A 23,155-nucleotide genomic window follows, 5' to 3' on the forward strand; every position below is an offset into this window, starting at 1 on the left:
TGAAGAGAAAATCCTACCGAGTGGTGAGCCAGCCTCTCACTTGGAGGCTTAGCTGCGAATCCGTGTCACCTAAGTGTTTAAAAAATCCTACCGAGTGGCGAGCAACCCTCCCACTCGGGGGCTTAGCTACAGTCCAGTACTCGCCTAAGTATAAAAAATCCTACCGAGTGGCGAGCAACCCTCCCACTCGGGGGCTTAGCTGCAGTCCAGTACTCGCCTAAGTATAAAAAATCCTACCGAGTGGCGAGCAACCCTCCCACTCGGGGGCTTAGCTGAAGTTCAGTACTCGCCTAAGTATAAAAAATCTTACCGAGTGGCGTGCGATCCTCCCACTCGGGGGCTTAGTTGCGGTCCAGTACTCGCCTAAGTTTGAAAAATCCTACCGAGTGGTGAGCAATCCTCTCACTTGGAGACTTAGCTGCAGTCCAGTATTCGCCTAAGTTTGAGAAACTCAGCCGAATGGTTCAGGTCGACCACGACCCCTCCCCCTGGGGCTGCACCGTTAAGAAAAAGGACGAGATTGTGAGCCCTACCAAAGGCTCATCCAACAGCCAACGCCAAGGCGAGCTACTTTCAGGAACATCAAGACCATTGCTGAGTGCCTTGCTGATGAACTGATCAATGCCGACAAAGGCTCATTCAACAACTAATGCCAAGACGAATTGCTTTCAGGAACGTCAAAGCCATTGCTGAGTGCCTCGCTGATGAGCTGATCAATGCTGCTCAAGGCTCGTCCAACAAGTCGACTGCGGCCTCTTCCTCACAAGCTGCATCAAAAGTACAAAAACTAATCCGAGAAAAAAACAACTTTCACTCGAAGATAACACAAAATATTCAAAGATAAGCCCGGGGCAGATAAATCCAAAGGTTTCTAACCGCAGATTAAATTACTCAGGCATCAGGCCCAAAGGAGTTTTAATGATTACAAAATCACTCAGCATTCTGAGGCAAATGAGGTAGAAGCAAAATGTTTTTTTGGTCACTCGGCGGGAGAAGGGTTGGCCGGTTCACAGAATTTGTCGAGGTTGATGCTGTCAGCAATACGAGTTGCTGCCTCAAGGAAGGTGTCCATGAAGGACTGGAAGGAGTGCTTCTTAGTATTCACAACCTTGAGCGCCACCAACTTGTCTTTGCTAGCCTCCTTGCAGTGCACTCGAACCAATGACAGGGCAACGTCAGCGCCACAGCAAGCGGATGACTTCTTCCACTCTTGCACTCGACCAGGAATCTGGTTGAGTCGAGTCATCAACGACTCGTGGTCTTGAGAAATTTCTGCCTGAGGCCAGAGTTCGGCGTCCACTCGAGTCATCGCAGCCTTCAGTCAAGCCAGATAGGCAACAGCATCGTCCAAGCGTGATTCCAATCGGAGCAAGTTCATCGCAACATCATCTTTCATAGGACAATTGATGGGGTCGAGACCTGTCTCGACCCACCCGGTTTCAGTTTCGAAGTCCTGAAAAAGTTCTATTCCATCGTGAAAAATAGTGAGTCGAGAATATTACAACATACTTCAATCGACGACAATTAACCAGTCGAGTGGCTATACCTTCAAGCTTCAGAACTAGTTTCACGGCAAGTTGTCCCAGATAGGACTCCAGCTTGCCTGTCTTGGTTCTGAGGCCTCCAACTTCAGTGGTCAGGTTCTCCTTGTCCTTCTTCAGTTGCTCGACTTCTCGATTGGCTTCCGAGATGGAGGTCTTCAACTTCGCGTTCTCCTCTTCCAACTTGCCGACTGAAGCCAGCTTCCGGTCCGCAAGCGTTGTCTTCTCATGTGCTTCCTTCTGAGCAGCAGAAAGGTCCTGGTCCTTCTTCTCCAAAGCTTCCTTCATTCTCTCTAAAGAAACAACACTCTTCAGACGAGCCTGAAGTTGACGGTTTTCACTATGCACATCTGCTTGTGTGAAGTCACTCGGTTCAAAGAGACTGAAAGAAAAAGCAGTGAAGGACGCGAGCTTCTAAGTAGGCGAAGGTCGAATAGTTACCTCCCATGATGGCCGTCTCTTGTTGAGCAGTCTTGAGGTTCTTCTTTGCGAGTTCAAGGTCAAGTTCAACGCTGATATGCTTCTTCTTTAATTCGGAAAGTTGAGCTCCAAGATCACAAGACCTCTGCAGTCAGCGAGAGAGATATGTCAGTCGACAGAAATAAGAGACAATGACAGTGAAAAGTTATTCTAAGACCTCAGCCGACTGCCAGCAGTCGACCGTGGTCTCGGGGACTACACCCAGTGGGTGCACTTAGCGTGCCCCCACCGGTTCAGATCAACACTCAGCAGGGTCTGCCCAGCGTGTGTCAAAAAAAAGGAAAGATAAGATTCTAAGACCTCAGCCGACTGCCAGCAGCCGACCGTGGTCTCGGGGACTACACCCAGTGGGTGCACTCGGCGTGCCCCCACTATCCAAACAAACTACTACGACCCAGCACGAGTCGAGTGAAGCGGAAGATTTTCTAAATCCTGAACAAAGGCACACCCCAGTGGGTGATCGGATATAAAACAACATTCAAAAGCTCAGTCGGAGTTCGCTGACCTAAACATTGGTCTGCAGGGCATTGCTGGCGTTATAAGCCACCTGACTAGCCTCGTGCATCACCTTCACCTGCTCCATGACAAGGTTCACCTGGCGAAGAACCTTCTTGGCAGCACACGGCGAGTCGTCTGGGTCTGATATGCAGCGAAGAGTGATGGCTCCAAGGCGGTTGAAGCAGCTGCTGGGTCAGACGCGTGGAGTTGCACTGGAGCGGCAGGAGTCGGAACAGTCGACCCTGACGGACGATCAGTCATCAGCGGGTTGGCGAATGTGACGTAGGTCCGAACCGGGTCTCCGGAATGTTCCACCACCACCTCAAGCGCCGTCGTCAACTGGGGGACTTGAACTTCAAGCCTCCTCCTGCTTGAGCCCACACTCCTCTTCCTCCTCTCCTGTAGAGGCACTTCTTCTTCTTCATCGTCAGGGAGCACGACGACCTCTTGCGGAACTACAGGAAGAGAGAATTATCGGAAATTCAGCCGACTGACAATCCACTCGACTAAATGAAACCTGGTTGAACGGACTTACTAGCTCGAGAAGTGGCTGTATCATCGGTCTCCTCGTCTCCTGGTGCCTTGTCGATGTCCATGTCAGTGGCAGCAGAGGTGGGGCTAGAAAGATACATGATCTAGTTGGTCAGAAAAAAAACTTCAGTCGGCCTATATAAACACAAGCAAGATACTCACCCCGAAGCAATAGGAACGTCCATCTTGATCCGCGGCAAAGTCTTCCGAGCCTTTGGAGGAGCAACCTTAGGTTGCTTGCCGACCTTCTTTGTCAGCTCCAGAGTCGATGTTCGAGTGCGCTTCTGAGTGTGCGTACTCAGAGCCATGTTCTTCCCGCGCCCGCCCGCCGGGTCATGATGCTGCTTGGATCGGCGTTCAGAGCGCGGCGGCGAGTCGACTTCTTCCTCGTCATCCGAATCCTCGCTCTCCTCCTCCTCCTCTTCATCCGAAGACTCCCATTCACCACTCTCCTCTGCGCTGGCCTCTCCCTCCTGGTCCTGCTACAGAGCTTGTTCGCCGTTGGGCATCGAATACATCTCAGTGAAAACCTACAAGACAAAAATTCAAGTAAAATTCAGTCGAGATCAAGTACAGTTGGAACATATATGCAAGACAGTCGGGATAAAGAGCATACCTTCTCAGGCTCATTGTCGTCGCTGAAGGGGATGACTCGCCTGGCTCCTCTGGGGTTGTCCTGGTTGCCTGTGATGCTCCTCAACCACATGGCCACGGTCTTGGGTGGCACTTCTTCTGGATGAACTCGGGCGGTGTCATCAGATCCAGAGTAAAGCCACATAGGATGGTCACGAGCCTGAAGAGGCTGGATACATCGACTGAGAAACACTTCCAGCAGGTCCAGGCCAGTGACACCCTCATTAATTAGTTGGATAACTTTCTCCACCAACATCTTCGTCTCCATGTTCTCAGCAGCAGTCACTTTCAGTGGAGAAGGAGTCTGGACACAGTCGAATGTGAAGTGGGGAAGGCCAGTCGACTAACCTGGAGTTTCGACGTCCTGGCAGTAGAACCAGGTCGACTGCCAGCCTCTAACCAATTCAGGGAGAGTCATGGCAGGGAAAGCACTCCTATGCCTCTTTTGAATACCCAAACCCACACACATCTGGATGACATGGGTCTTCGAGTCACTCGCTTTTGCTTTCTTAACCGACTGGGATCGGATGGCGAAGATATGTTTAAAAAGACCCCAGTGCGGTCGACATCCCAAAAAAAATTCACACATCGACACGAACGCGGCCAGGTGGTGATGGTATTGGGAGAAAAATGGTGGAGTTGAGCACCGAAGAAGTTCAGGAAGCCCCGGAAGAAGGGGTGCGGAGGGAGCGAAAAACCCGAGTCAACGTGAGTGGCAAGCAATACACACTCACCCGGTCGAGGCTGTGGCTACATCTCCCCCTCAGGCAGCCTTGTCACACCCTTAGCAATCAGCCCGGACTCCGCCAGCTCGTCCAGATCTTCTTGCCGGAGCGAAGACCGGATCCAATCGCCCTGGATCCAGCCTGGCAGCAGCCTCGCGCGTGATGACGACCCACGGTTCTGTTTCTTTCCTTTCGCCGCCCCCGTCGCCTTCTTGGCATGCTCCAGCGCCGCCGTCTTGTCCTTCACCATGGCGGTGGAGCAGCAGCGTCGGGAGCAGAAGAGCTGGATGCGGTGGAGAAGCAGGGGAAGAAGAAAGAGAAACAGAGGTGCATAGTGCAGATGCCTCGGCCCCGTCGCCTTATAAAGGGCTGCTTCCGAGTGGCTGACGCGTGGGACCAGGCGATCCTGTCAAATCCCACAACAGTCGCGCACAGCGTACGTGGCGAAAAAGGCGGCACAGAAATCGAGGCACCACTGTTTATCCGCTCCGCCTACTTCGGCGCTCCCCGTCTCGCGCGCTTCCCCGAAATTTTGTATCCCGTGAAATCTGGGATACATTGCAGGCAATCGTGCCAAGGATTCTACACTCCAAGACAGCACTCGGCAGATGGTGCTATAAGTTCAGTCGACAACTTTCTGAATGGATCAAGGCGACTGAATCGACGCTGAAGTACTGACGTGATTTTTTCATCTTGCGGAAAATGCTTGCGAGGTGCAAAGCTCGGAACAAGTTCAACTTCAACCTATTTTCCACTCGAACCTTAATCCATTCGGGGGCTACTGATGAGGATACTGACCTGGGATAGGGTCATGGGCCTGACCCATACGCCCTACCTAAGATCACTGCCCTAGAAGATAAGAAGTCCAAGAGGCAACAAGGGACCCCCAGTCAAAGATGCCGAGTGCAATCCACTCGACCAGTCATATCACTCGGGTGTCCCCCTACCTATTGTCACTCGACCATTCAAGGAATCACTCGAGCTACCGAAGATCAGGAGTCACTCAGCATTGCAACAGGCAGGCGTTCACTCCGTAGTCTTTAAGGTCATTAATAGCACTTAAGGCTGACGTTATCAGTAACGCCCCTACTTTATGTACATTAAGCCCCTTGTAATGGAGGACGGTGAGGGTCCAGGCGTACTCTATATAAGCCACCCCCTCCTCTGGCACAAGGGTTCGCACCCCCCTGTAACATCACATGCATATAATCCAATCGACCACCTCTGGGCACCGAGACGTGGGGCTATTACTTCCTCCAAGAAGGGCCTGAACTCGTAAATCCCGTGTGTACACCTTCACCATAGCTGAGATCTTGTCTCTCCATACCTACCTCCCTTTCTACTCTCAGTCTTAGAACCACAACATCGATCACAGCAAATTTTCTTTACCGATACCGGAAAATTTACTTTATCGATCATAGCGGCAATTTTAGTATTTGACCATGAAAAAATTAAATTTCTATTTCAACCAAATTAGGATTAAACTAAATTTTCGTCCATTTTCTTTTCGTTTGCAACATGGCAAAAATTACTTTTCTTTTTGGACCATGGCAACTTACTTTTAGTTGCCATGTCGAATTGAATTTTTCATGTAAAAATAATTTTGAATCAAGAAATTTTGAATAGGAATTTGCAATGGCAACTTTTGATCAGTTTTTTGTGCTTTTTTCACATACACGGCAATTTTATTACACAAAAAATGGATTTTTTATATAAATACCATACGAAATCTGTGTATTCATTTGCCATGGCAACTTTTTGATCAGTTTTTATGTTATTTCACATATTTTCTTATATAAAAGCATGCTATTTTCATATGGCAAATCTGTATTCATTTTGCCATGGCAAATCTGTATTCATTTTGCCATGGCCAATCTGTGTTTTTTTTTGGTTCAGTGCATTTTTAGAGTTTTTTGCTTTTTTATATTCTCTTGGAGAGGCAGGAGCACACATCATTTGCAATTCCTTTTTTTTTTTTGAGGAATAATTCCTTTTTTTAATATTTCTTCAAGGGGCAACGGCGTTTTTTGGGTTGGTTCCCTGATGACATTAGGCTATTCCGGTGGAGGCATTGGGCTGGTCCACTGGAAGGTCGTGTGAGCTGCTGGTCGTTCGCGTGGGAACGCTCATCGCACCGACGTTCGGGCTGGGTTTTCTCTTGCCAAACGTATCGTTCGATCGATACCTTTTGGGAGCGACGAATTTGTTCGGTCCGTGGCTCCTCCTAGCACACGTGTGGGTAGTTGTAGTGTTCGCCCACACACAGCTCGTGTGGCTCCTTCTAGCACACGTGTGGGCAGTTGTAGTGTTCGCCCGCACACAGCTCGTGTGGGCTGCCTTATGATTATGCCACATAAGGTGTGTGGGCAGATCTATAATATGCCACATGTGTGGGTGTTATCGGCGTCCTAAAATTATTAGGGAGGGGGAACGGGTTCAATTCATGAATGAATTCACTGACAGATACTATGCTTCACCCAATCGACGACAGCCTGCACGACGTAGGCCATCATGAAGAACTCGCTGTTCTCCTTGGGAAGCGCCACCTCGCCGGCCAAACGGGTGCACTCTATCGAGACGTGCCTATAGGCCACCTCTAGCACCTCCGAAACGCCGCTATAGCGCCCTGCAGCAACCGACCGGGCCGCCCATTGCAGCCGCGGGACGGCGCCGACGTAGAGCTGCAGGCACGATCGCATGACCTTCTTGGCCTTGGGGTCCTTGGTGTGGGCGAGCGCAGACTCGATGCTGGCCTTGGCTACCATGGCGTTGGCTACCGTGGCGTTGGCCACCGTCAGCCTGGTGGCGAGCACCGCGAGCTCCGGCAAGCCGCACGCAGAGTGGCAGGAGGGGTCGATGCAGAGCGCAGACACGCAGAGCGTGACCTAGTGGCTGCCGAGGCTGTTGCAGAGGTTGTCCAGCGGGGAACGTGGCGCGGCGCTGAAGCTTCATCCGCCGTGAACATCAATTGCCGAGGGGAGGACGAGGACGAGGAGGAGAGCGCTGCCGAGCATCGAAGAGGATGTGCCCACGGCCATGGTAGTGGCGTATTCTGTCTAGGCTCAATGTCTCATCCTCGGTTTGCCCCCTTCGTCTCTTCTTATTAGTTCAATCTTAACGAGCGGTGTATCATACCATAAATAAAAGAAAAATAATTACATATTGAATCATTTGAGTGATGCTCCATAAATTCATACCTAGGTCGCAGGAGCGTATATCTCAAACTTTGATATATGCAATCATACTTCATACGAAGCGAATCGCCGAAGATCTCCGGATTATACGCCGTATCTTCAACATTAAATGAGTGTTTACAACTTTACATACACTACCATTTATATCACTTATTATTGGGAGCCCTTGTGCCTCATGTGCCTGATTTTTTTTGTATGTATCTGTCACTTTTCTTTCACCCCGTCCCGATTTCAATCTAAGAACTGGTTTCATCTCTAAGTATGTTTCAATCATGTTTTTCTCCTGTATGCTGCTGTACGACGTGAATGCCTCTGCTACTGTAAGTGTTCACGGCTCGTAGCTGTTCTTTTGCCTATGCTACGGCCCATTACTAATTAAAATCGTGATCACAATGAGATGGTAAAAACTATAAAATCTTTGGGCACTTAAAAAAAATTTGTTGCAATTTAAAGTACTTCATCAAATTTCAATATCACAGACATCCATCTATCTACCTATTATAATATTATTAATACTAGCGGGGTGACCCGGGCATCTGCGCGGCTAGACTTTTCTTCTTAGTGTGTTTTCTCTACCTATTTGCTTTCATACCAGCTGTTGCGACATCTGTATTTATGTAAAATATATGGATGTGCGACCACAAAAGACCGAATGATTCAGGTTCTATTTAGTGACATGGTAAACCATCTACTGTACTACTGATCTCTAGCTTTTACTGGTTGACTTTTCTCATTTGTCAATATTTATATTTGCAGCCAATATTCTTTTAAGAGTTTTCACTTTGAAAATCTAAGCCTCGATGGGATGACCCCATACCTTGTTATAAGTTCCATCTTTCCCCTGATCACTGACCATATTGCACTTGTCTTTTTTTATTTGTCTAAAGTCATACATTCATGGTCCATACATATGGCTGCATATATTCTCCTCTTAATGTAATTTCTATGTATGTTTCTAGTATAAACCTATGTAATATATGAATGGTGTTGAAATTTGCTAAAATATTCTCTAATTGGCATATGTCATCTTGTTACTTCTGATTTGTGCCCTTTCTTTTGCATTTAAGTGTAGTTCTAAGAAAAATAAGATGATACATTACATACCGACATGAAATGATCCTTCCTTTTCTGGGTAAAACATTCTCGATAATTCTCGCACATCTTTAAGGAGGGTTGGAGGAGGACCTAAATCTATGCCACATCGACTAAAAAAATCACATAAGGGCTTGATTTACTAGCCACTCTCTATTTAAGGGTGTAATCAAACCAAAATTCAATTCAACTAACATCGAACTACCCAAGGATACATTTCAGGTGTAATTTTCCTTAAAAATTGTTGAGCCAAAATGTTAGCGTGCTCCAAAAGTGGGACTTGTTGTTTTAAAAAAGTGTTCCAAAAGCTAAATTGAAAATCGGGATAAAATCTTTTGTCAAGAGTGGGACTTGTTGTTTTAAAAAAAGTGTTCGAAAAGCTAAACTGAAAATCAGGATAAAATTTTTTATCAAGAGTGGGACGCCGATATTCACCACTCGTGTGGCACAATGGATACCCGACCACATGACTCGTCCGGTCATACACAGGAGACAACCCACAGGATCCTGTGTGGGAGAACATTAAAACTGCCCACACGTTCGGGCGCACCTACGACGGCCCACCCGACCCTGTGTGACTATTGCTTACCTCCATCACATGAGTGCGAACCCGTGTGTAATTAACTTTGGTAGCCATGTGTAATTAACTATAATTGCCATGCCTAATTACCTTAGTTGCCGTGTATGGTCAATCATACTTGTCGTGTATGATTAACTAGTTGCCACATATGCATAACTGTAGTTGTCATCTATCACCGTGGGAGCGTCGTGGGGGCGAAGAGCAGTTTCGCCCACACGTTCGGGCGAGCGTCGTGTGTCCGTTCGGATGAGGAGCACCCACCCGTGTGGCACTAAATGATAATGCCCACAAGACGATGGGTGCTTACGTGGCTCTCGACCTAGATGACAACTGCTGCAAAGCAACAAGAATCGAAATTGCTACCTGTCGTTGGAAGGGAAACATGCTAACCACTTGGCTATCCCAGCAGCCGTGTTACACTTGCTTTTTCTTTCCTTTTATTTCTTTGTTAGTTCGTGGGTTTTTTCTGAACGTTTTTATTCAGTTTTTATATCATCTTTTTTCTTGCCTTTTCCTTTTTATTTTATCTTACATGCTCAGATTCTTTTAAAATCTATGAACTTCTTTTATATGTATGGATTTTTTTCCAAATCCATGAACTTTTATTCAAATTCTTGAACCTTTTTCCATATTCGTGAGCATCTTTTTCAAAACCGATGAATTGTTTTACAGTTCTGATAAACTTTTTTCATTGATTGATTTTTTTTCAAGTTTGATGATTTTTTTTGAAAATCTATGATTTTCTTAAAAAAATTGATGAACTTTTTTAAATTCGATGATTTTTTTCAAATTTGATGATTTTTTAAATTCAGTGAACATATTTTCAAAATCGATGAACCCTTTTCAAATTTCTGAACTCTTTTCCAAATTGATGAACTTTTATCAAATTTGATTAGCTTATTTTCAAAATCAATGTACTTATTGTTAGCTGATGACCTTTTTTAAAAAAATCAATTATTTTTCCAAATCAATAAACATTTGAAATTTTATGATTTTTTTAAAATTTAAACCAGCAATTTTGTCCAATCAGTGAAGAAAAAATCGAAAAAAAACTAGTTTTTTTAGAGAAAGAAAGGAAACAAAAAAGTAGCGGCCGAAGTGGTCAGGCGAGGTGGCGCAATACTGGGTCATGGGCCAGTTGAATGTACGCTTAAAGCGCTGACTACGGGCAGATCCTATTTGATGCTCGTTAGCGTGAAACATCTGTCTGGGCCGGCGAACGTACGGGATTAGTGTGTTCATCGTTCTCAGCCTCTTCCTTCGCTGTTTCCAGCCGGGGTTTTTTCATTTTTCTTCTGTGGTTTTTTGCTTCCGTTTTTTAATGTTTTGTCCGGTTTTGTTCTGGTTTTCTGGTTTCATTTTCCTCTGGTTTTTTTCTTTTCCTTTTATTTCCTTTTATCTTATTTCTTCTTCTCTTTTTTGATCGTTCGCTGCAGGGCAGGCCAGGGGAACCCCCGATTGGCCAAAAGGCCCAATTAAGTGGTTTTATATCTAAAATGCCACGAAAAAATTTATTTTTTTTATATAAAAGGGAGGAAAACTAAAATTTGAAATTCCATGCTATGAATTATAAAAAAAATGCTATGCTACTGTCTCGTAATGTCTTTCCTCTAAATTATAAATTTAGAGGGAGCATTATCAAAAAAAGAAGAAGGTCATGTGATCTTGAAAAATAAAACTGTCATGCTAAACTTTAACCTGCCATTCTCTAGATAAAAAATGCCATGAACAAAATAATACACATTTTCTTATTAAAAATAGAGAATAAACAATTATAAATGCCATGCTCTGATAATATGAAAATTTCCATGCTACTTTATAAAGCTGGAATTTCTCTAATTTGTAATTTACTATGATAATAAGAAATTACAAAATAATAAAATTAAATTGACATCCTCTTCAGAGTAAAACTACCACCCACTTGATAATATAAATAAGTGCCAACAATAATGGAACTGCCATGCTCGCAATAATAAAATTGTCATCCTATTAATAAGAAAATGGCCATCCCCCTAATAATAAAAATATCATGTTATTAATATAAAACTGCCACCGTCTTAATCATAAAACTGTCATCCTCTTGATTATAAAAAAATGCCATGTTACTAGTAATAGTAAAGCCATGCTCTTAATAATAAAATTGGCATTCTCTTTATAATAAAAGTGCCATGTTAGTAATATTAAATAATATATACTCTTTAGTCTGAATATATATAACTGCCATGTGAGATGTACAAGAAACAATTCCAAAAAAATACCATGAATATGTGATAAAATTTCCCAAAAGCTTGCCATGGGGCATTACAAAAAGACCTAGAAAATGCCATGCTACATATAATAAAAATGCACATGATAAATTTAGAAAAAATTCCCTGTAAAAATAGGGATGCCAATTCTTTCAATGATGGAAAACATTCTAGATTTTTGCATTTTATTAAGATGAAAAATTAAATTAAAAAATATAGCTTCAAAAGCAATGTTCAAAATATCGTCCAATTCAGCGGTCTATTGGGTGATTTTTCATCGGTGGGTTGCCTCTTAGAATATACCGCTTATCGGTAGATGATCCCTAAGAATGTTATCACCTGGCAAGCGATTAATCGGGAATCTAGCGATTAATTAGGCAGGCTCATGTTGTCAGGAACCCCAATATGGGGCCTTCCTTTCAATAACCGCCTGCACATCACACTTCATCCCCCGTTCGATAGGACATGAGTTGTAGTGTTGTCTTATTTTATTTGTCATTGGCACATTGTTTGACATGTAATAGGTAATTATGTGTTGATGCAGTGTTGTCCTATTTAAAGGCGTAGAGCACACTAATGGTTGTTTTCATTTTTACCTTATTAGTGCTTGGAACCTTGGAATTGCAAGCAAAATCTACTGATAAAATTGATCAATTGATTGATTTCCGATTAATCTCTAATCCCCAGCCAACTGAAATGCTTGCGATAAGCGATGTCCTGAACATTGTTCAAAAGATACATAAACAGATTTAAGTATATGTGTATAATACCTGCTCCAGACCAAGACTTAAATAGTGACCTTGATCAAACCAAGCAGCCCCAAGTTCCCAAGCGAACACCTAGCAGATCTAGTTGCCACCGGTGAAAGCACCTCCACGAGCAATAATGGGTGGTAGGGAGGCATGAGAGGACGACCATGGACGATTGCTCCGATGGAGAGGGAGATGTGGGGCATGGGCGGTGGAGCAACACGGGAGGGCAGTTGACGTAGATCCACACCTCCTTGCGGTGGTGACCAAAATTTAAATGGAGCAGCTTGATCAGTGCATGCATGACTGGACCCATGTGCGTGAGCACCGGCATAGCATCCATCGTTGCAGCCGACGACTCAGCTGAGGCGTGGAGAGGCACCGGAGCCAGAGCACGAGATCCGCCGCTCCCAAATCCCCAGCAGCAGCTCAAGGGTCCCTGAAAGTGCCACTAATCCCTGGTTAGTTTTGGTAATTCGTAAGAACTTATATCTCATTGAACTGTCCATTCAAGATAAATATTTCAAGATGTTCAATGTATAAAATGACATGACATAGAGATGTGGACACCTCAAAACGCTAAGGAAAATGGTTGGCAAAAACTCAAGACTCTACATTTTTATTTAAGTGATTCAAGATCATATTGAGTCCATAGAAAAGCCAATACTATTAAAAAGGGATGAGGTGTTGCTTAATGATCTACTTGCTCAAAGTGTTAGTGATATTGCACCAAAACCCTCAGCCACTTTCTCCATCCAATTATGTCAAAACCCTAATTCCCTACTCGGCCCCACCGATATTTCCTACCCGGAGCCAACGAGTTCATCTTGACATAGTGATACGTCTCCAACGCATCTATAATTTTTTATTGTTCCATGCTATTATATTACCCGTTTTGTATGTTTATGCGCTTTACTTTACACTTTTATATCATTTTTGGAACTAACCTACTAACCGGAGGCCCAACCCGAATTGCTATTTTTTTGCCTATTTCAGTGTTTCGAAGAAAAGAAATATCAAACGGGGTCCAAACGGGATGAAACCTTCAGGAGCGATCTTTTTGGAACAAACGCAACCCAGGAGACTTGGAGTGGACGTCAAGCAGCAGACGAGGAGGCCACGAGGGTGCCCGGCGCGCCCTAGGGGGGGTGGACGCGCCTCCCACCTTCGTGGGCCCCTCGTGGCTCCACCGACCTACTTCTTCCTCCTATATATATCCACGTACCCCGAGAACATCCAGGAGCACCAAGAAAACCTAATTTCACCGCCACAACCTTCTGTATCCGCGAGATCCCATCTTGGGCCTTCGTCGGCGCTCCACCGGAGGGGGAATCGACCACGGAGGGCTTCTACATCAACACCATAGCCTCTCCGATGAGTTGTGAGTAGTTTACCACAGACCTTCGGGTCCATAGTTATTAGCTAGATAGCTTCTTCTCTCTTTTTGAATCTCAATACAAAGTTCTCCTCGATCTTCTTGGATATCTATTTGATGTAACTCTTTTTGCGGTGTGTTTGTCGAGCTCCGATGAATTGTGGGTTTATGATCAAGTTTATCTATGAAAAATACTTGAATCTCCTCTGAATTCTTTTATGTGTGATTTGTTATCTTTGCAAGTCTCTTCGAATTATCATTTTGGTTTGTCCTACTAGATTGATCTTTCTTGCAATGGGAGAAGTGCTTAGCTTAATTTGGGTTCAATCTTGCGGTGTCCTTTCCCAGTGACAGCAGGGGCAGCAAGGCACGTATTGTATTGTTGCCATCGAAGATAAAAAGATGGGGTTTATATCATATTGTTTGAGTTTATCCCTCTACATCATGTCATCTTGCCTAATGTGTTACTCTGTTCTTATGAACTTAATACTCTAGATGCATGCTGGATAGCGCTCGATGTGTGGAGTAATAGTAGTAGATGCAGAATCGTTTTGATCTACTTGTCGCGGACGTGATGCCTATATACATGATCATGCCTAGATAATCTCATAACTATGCACTTTCCTATCAATTACTCGACAGTAATTTGTTCACCCACCGTAATACTTATACTATCGTGAGAGAAGCCACTAGTGAAACCTATGGCCCCCGGGTCTATCTTTTATCATATAAGTTTCCAATCTATCTTTATTTTGCAATCTCTACTTTCCAATCTATAACATAAAAATACCAAAAATATTTATCTTATCTTATTATCTCTATCAGATCTCACTTTCACAAGTTACCGTGAAGGGATTGACAACCCCTTTATCGCATTGGTTGCGAGGTTCTTGTTTGTTTGTGTAGGTACGAGGGACTTTTGAGGAGCCTCCTACTGGATTGATACCTTGGTTCTCAAAAACTGAGGGAAATATACTTACGCCACTTTGCTGCATCACCCTTTCCTCTTCTAGGGAAAACCAATGCAGTGCTCAAGAGGTAGCAAGAAGGTTTTCTGCCGCCGTTGCCGGGGAGGTCTTCGCTCAAGTCAAGACATACCAAGTACCCATCACAAACTCATCTCCCTCGCATTACATTATTTTCCATTTACCTCTCGGTTTCCTCTCCCCCACTTCACCCTTGCCGTTTTATTCACCCTCTCTTTTCCGTTCGCCTCTCTTTTTCGCTTGCCTCTTGTGTGCTTGTGTGTTAGTTTGTTTATTTTGTTGTTATGGCTAGTCCTTTATCCACTCCTTTGTCTCCCGAGTTTGAAGTTCCTCACTTAAAGCAAAGACAAGGAGAAAACTTAAAAGATGCTTGGTATAGGATGATAGAATCTTATTCTAACTGCACTGTAGAGGTGAATTTCAGGATTTTACTTTGCAATTTTTATGTTGGACTAGATATGTACCATAGAAGACTCTTGGATTGTGTTGCCAAAGGTAATTTTATCGAAATTGATACCAATATTGCCCATGGAATCATAGAGGGAATAGTGGGAACACTATCTCAAAAAGGGGGGACACATCCTATCCAGGTAGAGACACAAGTTTTCGAAAAGATTTGCGAAGTAAAATTTTTTTTACAAAAGTCTCTTGAACCCCTCAAGAGCATTAGCGGACATCCTCACCGCATGAATATGTTGATTACCCTTTGCAATAAACGGTTGGATTCTTTAGATCTAAAAATTTCCGAATATGAGGGGAAACGTAAGGAAACTCCCGGATGAGCATGACTCTGCTAAGAAATTAAAAATTAAAGATGGCAATACATAGATTTATTCTCGCTTTTATGCCTAGCTAGGGGCGTTAAACGATAGCGCTTGTTGGGAGGCAACCCAATTTTATTTTTGTTCCTTGCTTTTTTATTCTGTTTAGTAATAAATAATTCATCTAGCTTCTGTTTAGATGTGGTTTTATGTTTTAATTAGTGCTTGTGCCAAGTAGAACCTATAGGATAACCAACGGTGATAGTTAATTTGATTCTGCTGAAAATAGAAACTTTTGCACGCACGAGAATAATTTTAATAAATCACAGAAACGTGATTTTTAGTTGATTATTTTTGAAGTAGATCAATACACAAATTTCACATGACTTCCTATTTTGGTAGGAATTTTAGAGTTCTAGAAGTATTCAAAAGTTACAGATTGCTACAGACTGTTCTGTTTTTGACAGATTCTGTTTTTTCGTGTGTTGTTTGCTTATTTTGATGCATCTATGGCTAGTATCGGGGGGTATGAACCATAGAGAAGTTGGAATAAAGTAGGTTTAACACCAATATAAATAAATAATGAGTTCATTACAGTACCTTATGTGGTGTTTTTTCTTTCTTGCACTAACGGAGCTTATGAGATTTCCTGTTGAGTTTTGTGTTGTGAAGTTTTCAAGTTTTGGGTAAAGATTTGATGGACTATGGAATAAGGAGTGGCAAGAGTCTAAGCTTGGGGATGCCCATGGCACCCCAAAATATTCAAGGACAACGAAAAGCCTAAGCTTGGGGATGCTCCGAGGATCCCCTCTTTCGTCTTCGTCTATCGGTAACTTTACTTGGAGCTATATTTTTATTCGCCACATGATATGTGTTTGGTTTGGAGCGTCTTGTATGATATGAGTCTTTGCTTTTTTATTTACCACAATCATCCTTGCTGTAAATACCTTTTGGGAGAGACACAACATGATTCATAATTTATTAGAATACTCTATGTGCTTCACTTATATCTTTTGAGCTAGATAATTTTGCTCTAGTGCTTCACTTATATCCTTTAGAGCATAGCGGTGGCTTAATTTTGTAGAAATTGTTGATCTCTCATGCTTCACTTATATTATTTTGAGAGTCTTTTAGAACAGCATGGTATTTTCTATGGTTATGAAATTGGTCCTAGAATGATGGGCATCCAAGTTGGATATAATAAAAACTATCATAGAAAGTGAATTGGATGCCATGATCAATTTTATGCTTGATACTTGTTTTGAGATATGAGGATGGTGATATTAGATTCATGCTAGTTAAGTAGTTGTGAATTTGAGGAATACTTGTGTTGAAGTTAGTGATTTCCGTAGCATGCACGTATGGTGAACCGCTTTGTGATGAAGTTGGAGCATAATTTATTTATTGATTTTCTTCCTTATGAGTGGCGGTCGGGGATGAGCGATGGTCTTTTCCTACCAATCTATCCCCCTAGGAGCATGCGCATAGTACTTTGTTTCAATGACTTGTAGATTTTTGCAATAAGTATATGAGTTCTTTATGACTAATGTTGAGTCCATGGATTATACGCACTCTCACCCTTCCACCATTGCTAGCCTCTCTTTGCCAAGCAACTTTCGCCGGTACCATACACCCACCATATACCTTCCTCAAAACAGCCACCATACCTACCTATTATGGCATTTCCATAGCCATTCCGAGATATATTGCCATGCAACTTTCCACCATTTCGTTTATTATGATACGCTCCATCATTGTCATATTGCTTTTGCATGATCATGTAGTTGACATCGTATTTGTGGCAAAGCCACTAATGACCCACAAGTGTAGGGGATCTATCGTAGTCCTTTCGATAAGTAAGAGTGTCGAACCCAACGAGGAGCAGAAGGAAATGATAAGCAGTTTTCAGTAAGGTTTTCTCTGCAAGCACTGAAATAGTGGGTGATAGATAGTTTTGTGATAGGACAAATAGTAACGAGCAAAAGTAAATAAAGTAAATAAAGTGCAACAAGGTGGCCCAATCCTTTATTTAGAAAAGGATAAGCCTGGACAAATTCTAATAACGAGGAAAGAGCTCCCGAGGACACATTGGGAATTATCGTCAAGCTAGTTTTCATCACGTTCATATGTTTCGCGTTTGGTACTTTGATAATTTGATATGTGGGTGGACCGGCACTTGGGTACTGCCCTAACTTGGACAAGCATCCCACGTATGATTAACCCCTATTGCAAGCATCCGCAACTAAAAAAAGGAGTATTAAGGTAAACCTAACCACACATTAGACATATGGGTCCATATCAACCCCTAACGAAGCAACGCATAAACTAGGGTTTAAGCTTCTGTCACTCTAGCAACCCATCATCTACTTATTACTTCCCTATGCCTTCCTCTAGGCCCAAATAATGGTGAAGTGTCATATAGTCAACGTTCACATGACACCACTAGAGGAAAGACAACATACATCTCATCAAAATATCGAACGAATACCAAATTCACATAACTACTAATAGCAAGACTTCACCCATGTCCCCAGGAACAAACGTAACTACTCACAAAGCATATTCATGTTCATAATCAGAGGAGTAATAATATGCATAAAGGATCTGAACATATGATCTTCCACCAAGTAAACCAATTAGCATCAACTACAAGGAGTAATCAACACTACTAGCAACCCATAGGTGCCAATTTGTGGTTTTGGTACAAGATTGGATACAAGAGATGAACTAGGGTTTTGAGAGGAGATGGTTCTGGTGAAGATGTTGATGGAGATTGACCCCCTCCCGATGAGAGGATCGTTGGTGATGACGTTGGTGATGATTTCCCCCTCCCGGAGGGAAGTGTCCCCGGCAGAACAGCTCCGCCAGAGCCCTAGATTGGTTCCGCCAAGGTTCCCCCTCGTGGCGGCAGAGTTTCGTCCCGTAAGCTTGCCCCCGAATTTTTCCAGGGTAAAAGTGATGATATAGCAGAAGATTGACGCCGGAGGCCCACCAGGGGGCCCAGGAGATAGGGGCGCACCCTATAGGGGGGGGCGCCCCCTTGTCTCCTGGATAGGGTGTGGGCCCCCTGGCCTATTTCTTTCGCTCGTAAATTCTTAATAGATCCAAAAAGTTGTTTCGTGGAGTTTCAGGACTTTTGGGGTTGTGCAGAATAGGTTTCCAACGTTTGCTCCTTTTCCAGCCAGAATTCCAGATGTCGGCATTCCCCCTCTTCATGGTAAACCTTGTAAATAAGAGAGAATAGCCATAAATATTGAGATATAAAGTGTAATGACAGCCCATAATGCAATCAATATTGATATAAAAGCATGATGCAAAATGGACGTATCAACTCCCCCAAGCTTAGACCCCGCTTGTCCTCAAGTGAAAACCGAAATCGAAAAATATGTCCACATGTTTCGAGATAGAGGTGTCGATAAAAATAAAATACGGACATGGGGGCATCATGATCATTCTAATAACAGCAACATATATAGATTTTGTCATATGATTTCTTATGCTCAAGTAATAAGCAATTCACAATGTCAAGTATGGTTCATAAACTTCATTGGGAACTAACAAACTATAATCTCAGTCATTGAAGCAATTGCAATTTATCGTAACATCAGAAAGAGTCAATAATAGAGCTTTTCAACAAGCTCACATACTCAACTATCTCATAGTCTTCCATAATTTGTAACACTCATGCAATACTTGTGGTTATAGAGTTTCAGCCGGACACTGAGAAAGATAGGGGCTTATTGTGTTGCCGCCCAACTTATTCACCTTTAGGTGATGTCAACAATAATAGCCTATGCCAACTTACATCCAATTGGATATATGTATCATGATCTTTCAAACACGAGGAGCTTGCCAAAGGATAAAATGAAAAAGTGGAAAGGTGAGGATCACCTTGACTCAAGCATAAAGCAAAAACATAAAATAAAAGATAGGCCCTTCGCAGAGGGAAGCAGAGGTTGTCATGCGTGTTTAGGGTTGATGCACGAAATCTTAATGCAAAAGAACGTCACTTTATATTGCCCCTTGTATGTGGACCTTTATTATGCAATCCGTCGCTTTTATTACTTCCACAACAAGTTCATACAAAGCTTATTTTCTCTGCACTAATAAGTCATACATATTTAGAGAGCAATTTTTATTGCTTGCACCGATGACAACTTACTTGAAGGATCTTACTCAATCCATAGGTAGGTATGTTGGACTCTCATGGCAAAACTGGGTTTGAGGATATTTGGAAGCACAAGTAGTATCTCTACTTGGTGCAAATAATTTTGGCTAGCAAGAGGGGGAAAGGCAAGCTCAACATGTTTGGAAGGTCAATGACAATATACTTTAACTGAGATGTCGGAAAACATAAACCATTATGTTGTCTTCCTTGTCCCACATCAACTCTTTTAGCATGTCATACTTAATGAGTGCTTCACAATCATAAAAGATGTCCAAGAAATATATCTATATGTGAACCCCTCTTTCCTTATCACTTCCTATTAATTGCAACGATGACCAAGGCTACGTTCATCAACTCTCAACAATTTTTATGCCTCATACTTTCTATGTGTGAAGTTATCACTATCCATAAGATCAATATGAACTCTTTTGTTCTTTCTACTTTCTCAAGATCATAGCAACCTAGCAAAGCCCTTGACTCAACACTAATCTTTATTATAGATAGAACACAGACTCGCTTACATAAAGAGATCACAATGCAAAACTCAAAACTACTTGATATCAAAACTTCAATCTACTAGATCAAGATACTACTAAAAGGATCGAACTAAATAAAGCGGTAAAGATAAGAGTGTGATGGTGATACGATACCGGGGCACCTCCCCCAAGCTTGGCGGTTGCCAAGGGGAGTACCCATACCCATGTAATTATTTCTCCTTCTTCATGGTTGGTGTTGTGATCTTCTTGGCGATGATGCCCTTCAGAATACGGTTCTCCTCCTCGAGCTTATTGACTTGTCGTTTGAGGTCCAAAATTTCTTTACGGAGCTTGTCCGTAACAGCCAAGGCTCCTTTTACCCAAGGATCATGCATAGCTTCTGGAGAACACGTGAAACTCTTTTTCATATTTTCATAAGAAAGAAATCTAGAGTTGGAAGGGATGACCGAGGTAGCGACAGCCAGGCTAGGTAGTTCCCCTATAGTGAAATCTGCTTAGGGACGAGAGGTAACTTCTTGATCTTCCTCCATGGCATCTATCCTTTTCAAATCAGCCTCCATCTCATCCTCCGTTGATGGTCCAAAGTGATAGGCATCGCCGTTTGCTCCTGGACCTGGCGTTGGGTGAGACACTCAGCTCTCCCCAACTGATTCCTGAGAAGACATCTTGCTTTATTCTGCAACAGGAATAGCTCGCAACGAAAACAGAAGATATTTGCGTGATACGATGGTCAAAACCTTCGGGAGTATATATAATGAATTTTTACCGACCAAAATACGTAACATACAAGAAAACGGAGTCCGGGAGGCACACGAGGTGCCCACGAGACAAGGGGGCGCGGCCTCCTCTCTCGTGAGAGCCTCGTGTCCCTTTCGGACTACTTCTTTCTTCCTAAAATTCTTAAATAATCCAAAACTGATAAAAATTGCCATTAGAGTTGTTTTGGAGCCGGTATACTTACTGTACCACGTACCTATGCCTTTTCGGAGTCTGGAATGTTCTGGAAAGTGTCTCTTATGTATTCCTCTGGGGTTATGGTTTCAATAATATTAGTTTCAACATTGATAGGATTACCTGAAATATAATGCTTGATTCTTTGACCATTAACCACCCTCGGATTTGTGCCTTCAAAGTTGTTAATTTTTATAGCGCCGGAGCGATAGACCTCCTCGATAACGTAGGGACCTTCCCATTTTGAGAGAAGTTTTCCTGCAAAAAATCTTAAACGAGAGTTGAATAATAACACATAATCTCCTACGTTAAACTCACGCTTTTGTATCCTCTTGTCATGCCAGCGTTTGACTTTTTCTTTGAAGAGCTTGGCATTCTCATATATGCTTGGGTTCTCCATTCATCAAGTGAGCTAATATCAAACAACCTCTTCTCACCCGCAAGTTTGAATTCATAATTGAGCTCTTTAATAGCCCAATATGCTTTATGTTCAAGTTCAAGAGGTAAATGACATGCTTTTCCATAAACCATCTTATATGGAGACATACCCATAGGATTTTTGTATGCAGTTCTATAGGCCCATAATGCATCATCAAGTTTTTTGGACCAATTCTTTCTAGATCTATTCACAGTCTTTTGCAAAATTAATTTGAGCTCTCTATTGCTCAACTCTACTTGACCACAAGACTGCGGGTGATAAGGAGATGCGATTCTATGATTGACATCATACTTAGCAAGCATCTTACGGAAAGCACCATGAATAAAGTGTGAACCACCATCAGTCATAAGATATATGGGGACTCAAAACCTCGGAAAAATAACTTCTTTAAGCATTTTAATAGAAGTGTTATGATCAGCACTACTAGTTGGAATAGCTTCTACCCACTTAGTAACGTAATCAACAACAACTAAAATATGTGTATAACCATTTGAGGTAGGAAAAGGTCCCATATAATTAAAGCCCCAAACATCAAACGGTTCAATAACAAGAGAATAATTCATAGGCATTTCTTGACGTCTACTAATGTTACCTATTCTTTGATATTCATCACAAGATAAGACAAACTTACGAGCATCTTTGAAGAGAGTAGGCCAATAAAAACCAGATTGTAGTACCTTATGTGCAGTTCTATCTCCCGCGTGGTGTCCTCCATAAGATTCAGAGTAACACTTGCGTAGGATTTGTTCCTGTTCATGCTCAGGCACACATCGTCTAATAATACCATCTACTCCTTCTTTATAAAGGTGTGGATCATCACAGAAGTAATGTCTTAAATCATAAAAGAACTTTTTCTTTTGCTGGTATGTGAAACTAGGCGGTATATATTTAGCAACAATGTAATTAGCATAATCAGCATACCAAGGAGCAGTATGAGAAGCATTGACAACCGCTAATTGTTCATCAGGAAAACTATCATTAATAGGCAGTGGGTCATCAAGAACATTCTCTAACCTAGACAAGTTGTCTGCAACGGGGTTCTCAGCTCCCTTTCTATCAATAATATGCAAGTCAAATTCTTGGAGCAAGAGAACCCATCTAATGAGTCTAGGCTTAACATCTTTCTTTTCCATGAGATATTTAATAGCAGCATGATCAGTGTGAATAGTAACTTTGGAATGAACAATATAAGGTCTAAACTTATCACATGCAAACACGACTGCTAAGAACTCTTTTTCAGTAGTAGCATAATTTCTCTGGGCAGTATCAAGAGTCTTACTAGCATACTGGATAACATTCAATTTCTTATCGACTCTTTTCCCTAAAACTGCACCTACAGCATAGTCACTTGCATCGCACATAATTTCAAAAGGTAAATTCCAATCAGGTGGATGAACAATAGGTGCAGTGATCAAAGCTTTCTTAAGTGTTTCAAATGCTTCTACACAATCATCATCAGAGACAAAAGGAATATCTTTTTGCAATAAATTAGTCAGAGGCCTAGAGATTTTAGAAAAGTCCTTAATGAACCTCCTATAAAAGCCGGCATGACCAAGAAAACTTCTTATACCTTTTATCCCTTGGGGCATGGCATTTTTTCAATAGCATCAACTTTGGCTTTATCAACTTCAATACCTATCTCAGAGATCTTGTGCCCCAAGACAATGCCTTCATGAACCATAAAGTGACACTTTTCCCAATTCAGGACG

General features: G+C 42.7%; 1 pseudogene; it reads right to left on the reverse strand.

Moving 5' to 3' along the window:
• Positions 1 to 6,861: 6,861 nt before the first annotated feature.
• On the reverse strand, positions 6,862 to 7,452 carry LOC119279255 (annotated as a pseudogene).
• Positions 7,453 to 23,155: the final 15,703 nt, after the last annotated feature.

This window comes from Triticum dicoccoides, chromosome 3B (assembly GCF_002162155.2).
Source record: "Triticum dicoccoides isolate Atlit2015 ecotype Zavitan chromosome 3B, WEW_v2.0, whole genome shotgun sequence".
NCBI classification, from domain to species: Eukaryota; Viridiplantae; Streptophyta; class Magnoliopsida; order Poales; family Poaceae; genus Triticum; species Triticum dicoccoides.